Here is a 12611-nt window from a genome sequence, read left to right on the forward strand (position 1 = left end):
GCATATTGTGTTATTTTAATTATAAATTATATAAATAAATGCTTGTCGTACTGATATACAAGCAGGGGAATTGCTAAGAAAAAAGTACATATAGGACAGTTGGTGAAATAAAACCACCTGTCAGTAAATTCAAGTATGGTCTGAGTGGCCGTATAAGATAAAAACAAGATTTTTTTTTTTTTGTAGATTATATAACAGCAAGTTTGAGAAAAGACAAAACAGAAAAGGTGAGAAGCAATATTTGAGAACAGCGCATATTACAGCAATTACCAGTGAATCACAACAAACATCACTCAGTGTCACATTATTTCTGATTCTTATGAAATTGACAAATTGTATATTTTGACTCACATGTCAGTATGGTGGCCCACAATCCCCCATTGCTATGGTGGGTTTCAGCATCTGGATGCAGTGGCGTGCACAGACCTCTGGAGGAGCAGGGGCAAAATGGGGGTTTGTTGAATGAACAAATATAAAAATAAAACACTATATAGATTGATTCCTATTAAAGCAACTGTATTAAAATTTTTCAGTCAAGAGTAGTGAGTGATTTTTCTCTTTGTGTTTGGTGTTTTATTAACATTAAAGGGATGATTCACCCCAAAATTAAAATAGACTAGTGTTTGATTTTTATACCTTCATTTACTCACTCAAAAGTTGTTTTAAACCTGAACGAGTTTCTTCTGCTGAAAATAAATGCTATTTTGAACATTCCATATCTCACCCTTCTCTGTCCACCTGATCGTCATGATCAAATCATTCCCCATAGATTATATGCACCAGAGCTGTCTCGGGGTAATGAAAAAGCTGCTGCTCTTGTGGACAAGAGGGAGAACAGATTTCCGGATGTTATCAGGAGATGTGACCCATGTAAGTGGCAGGCTGGAGACACTAAAGAAGTCCATTCCAGATTGCTTTGCCAGGAAGCCAGGGAGCTTGCAGGAAATAGATCGCTGGAAAGCAACAGAGTTCAGACAGTTTGCTATCTACACAGGGAAGATTGTTCTAAAGGGAATTCTCCAAGAGCAGCTCTATGAACACTTCTTGAGCTTCAGCACAGCTCTTTGCATTTTGGTGAATCCTGATCTCACAAAGTCACAAGGACCCTATGCAAACCAGCTGCTGAAGTATTTTAGAGAGAGGACGGGAGCTGTATGGAGAGACATTTTTGGTATACAATGTCCATTCCTTGCTGCACCTTGCAGAAGATGCCCAAAACTTTGGCAGCCTTGACAGCTGCAGTGCTTTCAAGTTCGAGAGCTATCTTCATCAAATGAAAAAAATGGTACGATCTGGAAAAAATGTTTTGGCACAAGTTGCAAATCGTCTTGAGGAAACATCCAAGTCCAAGATAGAAATCAAGGAAAACTTGATGTCATTCAAGTGCCCAAACAATGCCTTTGTGTTAGGCCCTGAACAATTTTACGAGGTGGCGTCAGAACAAGCAGATGACACAGTGTTGTGGAGGGTGTACACAAATCTACAGCCATATCTGACGACACCGTGTGATTCACGCCTCTATGGAACATACGTGGCTAACATCAGGCATTCTCAAATGCTTTGCTTAGAAAGAAAGTCCCTTCAGAGGAGGGCATTCATCGTGGAGGAAAACTACGGGATCAAAATTGTGGTGTCCATTCTTCATACTTTCTAGGATGTGACAAAAAATAAAATCACCAAAGATAAAAAATAAAATAATAAAATGACAAGATAATGACAATTTGGGTGAAATTACATACTTGAAGTATTCCTTTGCTCCCTGAGCCTCTACATCCTTCAGCTTCACCCCTGAGTCTCCGCCTCCTGAAGCTTTGTCCCCTGTGTGTCTAACTGCTTCGGCTTTACCCCTGAGTTTCTGAGTCCTGAAGCTTTGCCCCTGAGTCTCTGCCTCCTACAGCTTCCTTCTGTCATCCTTCTTCATGCTCTCCAGTGCCATTCGCTTTTGAAAACCTAGATGTTTCCAGTACAACAAGAACCAACATTGGAAAACATAAATTAAGTATAAGGTTAGAGAAAGTAACCAATGATTGTCTATTAATAGGTGATTGGGGTATGTTTCATTTGTGTGTTGCAAGCTGAACTTACAGATTTATCTAAACTTCACTTACAGGTTTATCTTCGCTATGTAGTCCTCAATTTCATTGAGCAAAATGAGGTTGAAGTGGCACCATCTTCGTGGCTCGAAAGGATTGATGGGGTAGGATTTAGTCCATATATGTTTTTATAAAACATAAATGATACACATTAATCAAGGTCAACTATATACATAGAAAACATTAAGCAAGCATCCTTGTCTTTGTCTGAAAGGTACTGTTCTGCTATTGGCCCAATTCAAATGTTGGGACCAAGGTCATAAAATGTGCCATTCCAGACAAACATCTCTGGACAAAATATGTCGTCAGAGTATATTCTGACACAGGTAAAGTATAATACCAGGATCTCAACTACTAGCAACCATTCCTAAAATATCAATTATTTATATAAGATTTATTAAACAAAATTTGTGATAATTTTGAGAACAGACAGTTACAAATTAGCAAGGTATCGGGCCCAAAAAGCAGTTGAAACTTCCCATGTTGAAGACTCAGATGGAAATAGTTCACGAAAAATTATACCACCAAGAAGATTTAGAGGTATAAAATCTGTGCTGACACTGTAAATAAGATAAAGTTGTTGAGAGACAATTACAGTTGTAACTTTTGTTTCTTGCAGAAGAAGAACTTTGGCCCACCAAACCTAGAAAGACACCACAGACAAACCGATACATGCAAAACAAATGAATTTGGAATGATCAAGAAAAGCCAAAATGCATATATATATGTATATGTTGTCTATATCTATATCTTCTTTAAATGCTATTTTTTTTTTACAGTTCTTGAGGACAGTGAATCATCCCAAGGTGAAATCATTATTATGTCACTGTATTCTTTATTTAATGCAAGGTTAAACAGTGGGAATAAATTATTCAGAACAGTACCCTCTAGCATATTTTTCTAACTGACAAAATACTGTTTATTGCCCTGTTGCGTTTGGCCCTGAAGATGAGATTTCCAGTTTGAGAGCAAAGAAAATAAACAAACGGCCAAGATCAACAGCAATTGCATCTAAGTGTAAGTAGAAAGTTAACAAAAGTAATCAACTGTTGATGATAATCTGAAATGGAATCGTCTTTCTATGTTGTGCAAAAATGATTCATGAAGTCCAAAACATTAAAGGTGTAGTTCACCTAAAAATGAAAATTGGTGTCATCACCCTCACCCTCAAGTTGTTCCAAACCTGTATAAATATATTTGTTCTGCTGAACACAAAGGGTTACAGACATTCTTCGAAATATCTTCCTTCGTGTTCAGCAGAACAAATATATTTAAACAGGGTTGGAACAACTCAAGAGTGAGTATGATCATTTTTGGGTGAACTACTCCTTTAAGAAATGTCAAAAAGTCTATGCTAATATTTTGTTTTATTTTGTTTTCAGCTGGGGAGCCTAATGAAGGTAAAGACACTATGATTCACTTTCATTTGTTTGCTATAGTCCGAAATTGTACTTATATATATATATATATATATATATATATATTTTTTTTTTTTGTCCGTGTTAAATGAGGAGTAACCAGTAAAAAAAAGATCTAATGTGATTTTGCCTGCAGCACCTTGCTGCGAGTACACTAAAATCTCAATGGAATTAAGTGAATTTTAAGGTTAAAGTCAGTCTATTTGTGTTATAATGTTGATTACTACAAAATTAAAAATTTTCATTAAAAACATGCAAAACTCTAATAACTATTGTTACATAAAAATATTCTTGTTTTTAAAGATATTGTGTCATTATTTAAACAACATGCTAATAATAATGTTTTTATGGTTGTACAGCTTAACACTATACAGCTCGAGTGTGACTGTTGGACTAACAATAGGTCATTAATTCTTTAATTTAATGATTTTTTTTCTTGTAATGTGATTACAGTTCCATCTCTTTCAACAACACAACAGCAGCCACATCAGTCAGTTTCTGCCAACTGACAGAATCAAGGTACACTACAACACACACACACACGTTTGTTTTTGTGAAAAGTGGGGTCTCTCCATAGGCGTAATGGTTTTTATAGTGTACTTACTGTATGTGCTATTGTCCTACACCAACCCTACCCCTTACAGGAGACTGTGCATTTCAACTTACCCCAAAAAAACCTCACTCTGTGTGATTTATAAGCGTTTTGAAAAGTGGGGACATGGGTCAATGTCCTGAGATGTCACCTTCACCTTGTAATACCTGTCATACCTTTGTCATTATACACATCTATGTCCTGACTTTTCACAAAAACGCACACACACATGCACACACACACACACACACACACACACACAGACACGTGAGAAGAAACAGGTTTTCAAACGGTTTGATGCCACGGATGATGTTATATATGATGATCTCCCTGCAAAAGACTTTCTTCCAATAAAGGCAGTTATATATTTTAAGACTCTTTTATACTGTGTGTGAAAAATATTATATTATAAAAACAATTTGAAAATTATTTAAAATTAAAAATGGTTATGGTTCCATTTTATTTTAAGGTCTAATGCTCACTATTAACTATTATTAATTTTGCCACAATAAACTCCTAATGTGTTAATTAATTAAATTAAATTATAATAATTTAATAATCAATTAAATTGTTACTCATAAATTGGTTTGGATGTTTTCTGTATTTTCTAGTTCGGGGAACAGACACAGTCTCTATAGTGTGATATCGAGGTGAAAGAGTCTCTATGTGCTGAGAATTAACTGACTTCTGTGACGTGAGGCGGCTAGCAGGCGGCTATATGTGAAGTTTTAGCTCAATATACCCCACAGATAAATTTTTATAGCTTGTTAAAATTGCCACTTTTAGGGTATGAGCCAAAACATGCTGAATGTGAGTATGTTGCTTTAAATGTGAGTGAGCTGTTGCTCCCGGAGAAGAGGGCGGAGCTCCGCATTAGCAGTGTTAGCCTTTGCAAATAAACATTCCACTATTAATACAAGCCTGTTATCTTTACAGAAAACGTCTCCAGGTTATGCATGTAACCATGGTTCCTTGAGGGAACGAAACGCTGCGTCACAACGCTTTGGGAACGCCCCTGCGTGACCGGCTCTGAATCTGCTGTGTAATCTGTCCAATGGAAGGGCGCGACGTCATAGGCGGGTGACGTCAGAGACCAGGAAGCATAAAAACACGTGCGGCAAAGCCGGCGTCAGCCTCAAGTCATGAAGAACTGCGCTGGCAGGGATGCCGGAAGTATGGCAACGTGACGCAGCGTCTCGTTCCCTCAAGGAACCATGGTTACATGCATAACCTGGAGACGTTCCTCTTCGGGAACTCGAGCTGCGTCACAACGCTTTGGGAACGAGATGCCTACGCCGCCAGACTTACAAGTCCCTGCCCTGTGTGTATGTCTCAACATAAACGACTAGGACGAGAGGACTGAAGAACCTGGGGTCGTACCGATGTCTAGGCCATAAAACCGGACAAAGGTAGAAGGGGTGGACCAACCCGCAGCGTTGCAGATGTCTGATATAGGGACACCTGCAGAGAAGGCCTTGGAGGCCGCCATACCTCTAGTGGAGTGTGCCTTAACCCCCAAAGGCGAGGGGAGGCCAGAAGACTCGTAACAGGCCGTGATTGTCTCGACAATCCACCGGCTGATAGTCTGCTTGGTAGCTGGGAGACCTCTCCTGGGCGGACCAATGCACACAAGCAGTTGGTCCGACCTTCTCCACAGGGCAGCTCTGTGGACGTATGTATCAAGTGCTCGCACGGGACACATACAATTAAGCTTGCCTGGTCTGGGTCCCGAAGGGAGGAGGATGGAAGGCCTGCAGTACTATTGGCTGTGGTGCAGTAGTGGGGACCTTAGGGGTGTAGCCCGCTCGAGGGTACAGAAATGCTTTCGCCAGTCCGGGCGCAAAGTCGAGATAAGAAGGGGCCACTGATAGGGCCTGAAGGTCACCCACTCTCTTTAGAGAAGTGATCGCTAACAAGAACGTAGTCTTGAGGGTAAGATGACGATCTGAAATTTCCTCAATGGGCTCGAAAGGTGGTCTACACAGAGCCTCTAGCACCACCGGCAGGTCCCAAGTGGGGACACGAGAACGCACTGGCGGCCTCATCCTCAGTGCACCGCGGAGGAAGCGTGTCACCAGGGGGTGTTTGCCCACTGTGTTTCCATCGAACGGTGAGTGGTAAGCCGATAATGCCGCCACATGCACCTTCAATGTGGAGTGGGATACCCCTGCAGAGAGTCTAGCCTGCAGATACTCGAGAACTGTACCAACTGGGCAGTTAACAGGGTCTTGCTGGCGAACTCTGCACCATGAAGTGAAGAATTTCCACTTCAGGGCGTACACTTTCCTCGTAGAGGGAGCTCTGGATTGGAGAATGGTCTCTACTACCTCAGCTGGGAGACCAGAAGCTATGAGCTGTGCCCCCTCAGGGGCCACACCCACAGTTTCCACAACTCCGGGCGGGGGTGCAGAATGGCGCCCCCTGCTTGTGAGAGGAGATCCCTCCTGATGGGAATCTCCCATGGAGAGCCGTCTAGGAGGGAAATCAGGTCCGAGAACCATACTCGGCCCGGCCAGAACGGGGCTACTAACAGCAGGCAAACACCGTCTCGGCGCACTCTCGTCAGAACTCCCGGGAGCAGAGCGATCGGGGGAAAGGCGTACAGACGAAGCCTCGGCCATGCCTGTACCATAGCATCCAGTCCCAGGGGAGCTGGAGGAGCTAGAGAGAACCAGAGGGGACATTGCACATTCACTCGAGTCGCGAAGAGGTCCACTTCTGCCTGATAAAATATTCTCCATATCTGCTTCACTACCTCGGGGTGAAGCATCCATTCCCCGGGCCTCGGCCCCTGTCTGGACAGTACGTCTGCTCCCACATTCAGATACCCAGGAATATACAGTGCTCTCAGTGAGAGGAACTTGTCCTGGGACCACAAGAGGATCTGGTGTGCCAGTTTGTACAATGGGCGCGAACGCAGACCCCCCTGGTGGTTGATGTAAGAGACCACCGCTGTGTTGTCGGTGCGCACCAACACATGGTGACCTCTCAGGTCTGAGAGGAAATATTTCAGTGCTCGATAGACTGCCAGCATCTCCAGACAATTGATGTGCCATAGGAGATGGCGGCCACTCCACAGACCGCGGGCTGAGCGGCCACTCATGACTGCTCCCCAACCGGTGAGAGACGCATCCGTCGCTAATGGCAACTGGCGACACGGAGCTCCCAGCACCGGGCCCTGATTTAAGAACCAAGGTTTCCTCCACATGTCTAGGGCTCGCACACATCGTCGAGACACCCTGATCGTGCGAAGTGGGTTTCCCCTCGGGGAAAATCCCTTGGTTTTGAGCCACCACTGTAGGGGTCTCATGTATAGCAGGCCAAATGGTAACACCTTGGACGCAGCTGCCATCAGACCCAGCAGTCTCTGAAACTGCTTGACAGTGAGTGACTGGCCTTCTCTCACTCTCTTGACTGACGCGAGGATCGACTCGATCCGAGCAGGAGACATTCGTGCCTGCATCGTGGTCGAATCCCACACCACGCCTAAATAAGTGGTCCTCTGTACCGGAGAAAGCACACTTTTCTTGGCGTTTAGTCTCAACCCCAACTGTTTCATGTGAGCGAGGACGACATCTCGATGTCTCGCCGCTTCCGTCTCCGACTGAACTAGAATCAGCCAGTCGTCGATATAATTTTGTATGCGGATGCCCTGAAGCCGCAATGGAGCTAGTGCTGCATCCACTACCTTTGTAAACGTGCGGGGTGAGAGTGCTAGACCGAAGGGAAGAACCCGATATTGGTATGCTTTGCCCCCAAAAGCGAACCTTAGGAACTTCCTGTGACAGGGAAGGATGGATACGTGGAAGTATGCGTCTTTTAGATCTATTGTGACAAACCAGTCCTCGGACCTGATTTGTGACACGACTTGCCTCAGCGTGAGCATCTTGAACTTCAGCTGACTGGCTGAGCGGTTCAGTTGACGCAGATCTATGATCGGACGCAACCCTCCATCCTTCTTGGGAACTATGAAATACCGGCTGTAAAACCCGGATTCCCTCTCGTGAGGAGGAACCACCTCGATGGCCTCCTTTTTTAATAGGGTTTTCACTTCTTGTTCCATAACCAGAGCCTGCTCGGGGCCCACCAACGTGGGAGTCACGCCGCTGAAGCGCGGCGGTGAAAAAGCGAACTGAATTCGATACCCCTTTTCTATAGTCTGCAGGACCCATTGAGATACATTTGGCAGTCGTTTCCATGCTGCTAAATAATCTACTAAGGGAACCAGCCTCTCGAGGCTGGCCTCTGGTGTTAGAGGCGGCAGCTCGGACTCCTGTGACGGCGCACCGCCAGGCGGGGCCCGAACTATCCGTTTTATAGACCCCCTCAGGGGTGACGCGCGTCTCAATCCCTTTGTGTCGGATTGAGCGCAGCGTCGAGGGCACTGGGGAGAGATGGGCACCATGTAATGTCTCTCTTCCCCAGAGGGGTCTGCCCTCCGAAGTCCTGCACCCCCATGTGTCAGGACTTTTTCTTCTGGGACCTCCTGGCCGAAAGTACGGACCTCAGATCCGGCTTCGACTTCGAGGCCCCAGATGAGTAGCGCTGTTTCTGGCCCCGCCGCGGGGGGGCACGAGAGGCAACGTTCTCTTTTTGAGCCTCTCTGTATGAGGAGCCGGTACTCGTTGAGGGCTGCTCCCGCCCAGTAGTCCCCTGAGCCCGAGAGCGACGAGGGAGGAACCGCTGGAACGCCGCCGCTTGCTTCCTCGCCTCCTGAAACCTGTCGACGACCGAGTTGACAGCGTCGCCGAATAGGCCAGAAGGCGAGAGCGGGGCGTCCAGTAGGCAGACCCTGTCCTTGTCCTTCATATCCGACAGGGTCAGCCACAGATGTCTCTCCGCTGCCACCATCGCAGCCATTGAGCGCCCAATGGCACGGGCGGTCTCCTTAGTGGCGCGGAGAGACAAATCAGCGGTCCTCCTGAGCTCCGCGATATCATCGGAGCTCACCTGCTCGCGCTCATCGAGCTCTCTCAGCAGATCAGCTTGGTACGCCTGTAACACAGACATTGTGTGCAGACACGCACCAGCTTGACCCGCTGCCGAGTACACCCTGCCCACGAGCGTAGATGTTGTACGCAAAGGCTTTGTGGGCAGGGCCGGAGCCTTCAAGGACGATGCCACATCTGGAGACAGATAGCTCGCGAGCGTCTGTTCTACCTTTGGCATCGCCCTATAGCCGCGCTCATTCAAACCCGCGACATTCCCATAATAGTCAGACGCGGGAATGAAGAGGCGGGCCGAGTACGGTCTTCCCCAAAATCTACACACCTCAGTATGCAGATCGGGAAAAAAAGGCAGGCTCCGATGCGGAGGTGGCGGCCGAGCGCGCAAGAAACGTTCATCAAGTCTGCTCTTGCGCGGCTCGGTCTGCTGCTCGGCTGGCCAATCGATCTTAAGTTTATCAACAGCGCGAGTCAACACCTCCAGCAGCTCCTCATACTGTAGGGATTGGGGCGGCTCATCGACGCTCTCCATCTCTCCCTCCTCGGAGGAAGACCGGTCGAGCGTCGAGCCCGCTCCGCGGGAGGAAGCCGCCCTCTTTTCTCTGCGACCTCTCCCGGAGCGGGCGCTCGATCTGGAGGCGGTGGACGGAGATAGGGACTCGCCCGTCTCCATTTCCACGTCCAGATCGAGCTGTGAGCCCCACGAGTCAAATAACAGAAAAAAACTGAACGCCCACATAATGACAGAAAACTGGGGAAAACGGGACATGAGTCAGGAAAAAAATATATATAAATAAACAAAAACAAAAAAACATTTGCTGGTCAAAAGCTTCGTATTTGAACTTGATTTTGGTGAAATGTTTATATTAATATCTAATGACACATGCAACGATGCAAATAAACAGTCTATCTGTAGGCCTAAACATCTATATGGTAACACTAAAATACATTTGTTAAAGTATTTATCTTTGTTAATGTTAGTTAATGAAAATACAGTCGTTCATTGGTAGTTCATGTTAGTTCACAGTGCATTAACAAATGTTAGCAAACAACTTTTGATTTTAATACATTAGTAAATGTTAAAATTAACATTAAGATAAATGCTGCAGAAGTATTGTTCATTCTTAGTTCATGTTAACTACACTATTTAACTAATGTTAACTACTGAACCTTATTGTGAAGTGTTACCATTTATATAAATGTATCCGTATACAATAAAGCCACAATACCAATTACCAATAGGAGGTTTCCGGTGTTACACCAAATTCTGTGACCATCGTATTCTGTGACCCTACTAGGCGCTGTTGTCACTGTTTGGCTTGAACTGTATCACACAGGAGGATTGGGCACGCAAACAGCGTACAGGTTTAAAGGGCCCGTGCACATTGTATGAGTGCGTCAACACAGTCAATTCATTCTGGTGATGTGAAACCTCCTCTATTGTATAGTCCATCCAGGAAAGATTTTTGGTCTAATATGAACAGTTCAGCTGTTACATGAAATAATTTGTATTTATTCATTAATTTTCTAATACCTTTAAATGGACCAGACTCATTTAGCAGTGCCATGGCGATCTCTCCTCTGTACTGTTCCACTGCGGAGGTATTATTGGGAAACTGTAGAGACTCTCCGGCCAGTATTTTCTCTGCATACTAAGATGACATTAGGAAAATAATTTTTAAGTGCATGTATACATAGAATATAAACCAACAAAATGTTTGATGAGAGAAAAAAAAAAAAATATTGTGTTTCATACATTAAACAAGGTTATGCACAAATTGTGTGAAATCTGCATATAAACTTTTTCAAACACAAATCATGATTCACCAAAACTTTCATATTAAAGCTTATTCTAAAAAGCCAAAAATAACTTTAAACAACAGGAAATCACACACACACACACACACACACACGTGAATGAGACCAATTGATCTGAAATACAGATCTAATACAGATATAATAAAATACAGAATGAAAGCAAACTTACTTTCAGGACAAATATGCCACATGAGGTGGCATCTTTTTGGAGGCTGTGTGTCGCTGTGCTGGCTGTCCACCTGGACACCTGGCAGCTTGGTTTTCTTATGAAGGCCCTGACACATCCAAGAAAATTATATATATATATATATATATATATAAAATTACATTTACCCACATATTTTTTTATTTCATTTTATTTTTTAAAGAGACACTTTACATTTATTAATTCAGTGTTGGCAGAATCATTTCCCAGGGGGTCCAGTACGAGGCTCCTTTTCTCAGAAGGAAAGATTACCTGTAGAATTGTAACCTTAGATTCACTTGCACTGCCATTAATAATATTGTAGTTATCCACAAAGCTTAGCAATACACAGATCAAGGTATTTGGTCTTACTGCCAATATCCAGTGCCCGGGCTCATGGACAGCTCCCAAAATAACACCGTATTTTGTTGGATCACACTAAAAAACAAGAGCAATAAACGTTTAAGAAATCACTTAATACTATACATAAAATTACTACCAACTTATAAAAGCCTGACAACTGAAATTACATAATCAAAAATAATTCTGCAAATAACTGCATTGTTTATTCTCATTTTATTTTTATTTAGTTTAATAAGCATTTCAATAGAAACATTCCACACAGTCACCTTGTATTTTTTCAATAAACAGATAAGTAATTGTACAAACAAATTTGTGGGAGAATTTTTATTTATCTGTTACGTGTTGCTCCTCTCTGCTCCTTCACTGGGCCGTAACAAAAATTAACTAAAATATAGGTGTCATCCCTGTCCCAAAACAGAAGAAAAATGTATTTCTTCAAAACAAAAATAGGCGCCCATCTCATACAAAACAATCGCGTACTTATGCATGCAATCAACACATTACCTTTTAATATCGATACAATAATAATAATAATAATGAGGAAAAAAGGAATTCTACTACAAGCATTGTCTCTCTTTACAGTTTACCTTTTAATACTGATAGAATAATAATAATAGTAACAACAGAAAAGAGAAAAGCCAACAACAAAGTGTTGTGTGTATCTCGACTAGCTTTGAAACAACAATTGAAAAGGAACGGGACACTAACACCTCTGCGTCCTCTCAACACACACAGCTGTGCTCTCTCAGTCTTGTACGGTTGCGACTTTTAAATGAGCCAGTCACTCCACTTCTCCAGTCAATTATGAGCAGGAACCTGGAGTAACGGAGAGAGAGAGCAATTGGACAGAGAGAAGAGAGACAATGCACAAAAGCCACAATTTAACACCATAATTTTTAAAATAGAAATTAAAGTACAAATGTAAAAACTAAAAGTATTAGAAAATGAATAAATAAAATAAATGCCAGTTAATATTGTAAAAGCTGTAGTGTTCATATTAAAACTTTCAAATATTTTTAGTGTATTTACTTATTTTTAAAATACACAGTACATTTGGAGAACATCAAAGTCTTTCTGTGGGAAAGAATTTCCCTTAGGCTATATATATACATATGTATGTATGTTTGTTGATGTAAAGAAATCTGTTTTGAACGGTTCATTCGGCGCACGCGACCAGACTGTGTTGACGCGCTCATA

The 12611-nt window shown here is 43.2% G+C and overlaps 2 long non-coding RNA genes across 2 annotated transcripts; both read right to left on the minus strand.

Moving 5' to 3' along the window:
• Window positions 1-392: 392 nt before the first annotated feature.
• On the minus strand, window positions 393-1887 carry LOC131536408 (uncharacterized). The gene is made up of 3 exons (XR_009269947.1): window positions 1740-1887; window positions 725-1650; window positions 393-428 (listed from the first exon to the last, which is right to left on the minus strand). It is a non-coding gene; the product is annotated as an uncharacterized LOC131536408 (long non-coding RNA).
• Window positions 1888-11245: 9358 nt separating this feature from the next.
• On the minus strand, window positions 11246-12316 carry LOC131536410 (uncharacterized). Its single transcript, XR_009269949.1, has 3 exons — window positions 12125-12316; window positions 11424-11489; window positions 11246-11324 (listed from the first exon to the last, which is right to left on the minus strand). It is a non-coding gene; the product is annotated as an uncharacterized LOC131536410 (long non-coding RNA).
• Between the last annotated feature and the right edge of the window lie 295 nt (window positions 12317-12611).

The sequence above is a fragment of the Onychostoma macrolepis genome, chromosome 03 (genome assembly GCF_012432095.1).
Source record: "Onychostoma macrolepis isolate SWU-2019 chromosome 03, ASM1243209v1, whole genome shotgun sequence".
NCBI classification, from domain to species: Eukaryota; Metazoa; Chordata; class Actinopteri; order Cypriniformes; family Cyprinidae; genus Onychostoma; species Onychostoma macrolepis.